Consider the following 1,057-nt stretch of genomic DNA (forward strand, 5'->3'; position numbering starts at 1 on the left):
ATACTTTGGCCAAGAATTGACAAAGTAAACTGGCGTTCAACGCCAGCCTTCTACCCAAATCTGGCGTCCAGCGCCAGAAAAGGAGCCAAAACCAGAGTTGAACGCCCAAACTGGCACAAAAGCTGGCGTTCAACTCCAGAAAGGACCTCTACACGTGTAACACTCAAGCCCAAGCCCAAGCACACACCAAGTGGGCCCCGGAAGTGGATTTATGCATCAACTACTTACTCATGTAAACCCTAGTGACTAGTTTATTATAAATAGGACCTCTTACTATTGTATTAGGCATCTTTGGATCCTGGATTGTATTTTGATCCTGTGATCACGTTTTAGGGGGCTGGCCATCACGGCCATGCCTGGACCTTTCACTTATGTATTTTCAACGGTAGAGTTTCTACACTCCATAGATTAAGGTGTGGAGCTCTACTGTCCCTCAAAGATTAATAAAAGTACTACTGTTTTCTATTCAATTCTTCTTATTTCTCTTCTAAGATATCCATTCGCACCCAAGAACGTGATGAAGGTGATGATCATGTGTGACGCTCATCACCATCTCCCCTACGAACACGTGCCTGACAAACACCTCCGTTCTACATGAAATAAAGCTAGAATGAATATCTCTTAGATCTCCTAACCAGAATCTTCGTGGCGTAAGCTAGAATGATGGCGGCATTCAAGAGAATCCGGAAGGTCTAAACCTTGTCTGTGGTATTCTGAGTAGGATTCAATGATTGAATGACTGTGACGAGCTTCAAACTCGCGATTGTTGGGCGTTAGTGACAGACGCAAAAGGAGGGTGAATCCTATTCCAGCATGATCGAGAACCGACAGATGAATAGCCGTGCCATGACAGGGTGCGTGAGCATATTATTCACTGAGAGGAGGGGATGTAGCCACTGACAACGGTGATGCCCTTGCATAAAGCCAGCCATGGAAAGGAGTAAGAATGATTGGATGAAGATAGCAGGAAAGCAGAGGTTCAGAGGAACGAAAACCATCTCCATTCGCTTATCTAAAATTCCTACCAATGAATTACATAAGTATCTCTATCCCTATT

This window comes from Arachis ipaensis, chromosome B07 (assembly GCF_000816755.2).
Source record: "Arachis ipaensis cultivar K30076 chromosome B07, Araip1.1, whole genome shotgun sequence".
Taxonomy (NCBI): Eukaryota; Viridiplantae; Streptophyta; class Magnoliopsida; order Fabales; family Fabaceae; genus Arachis; species Arachis ipaensis.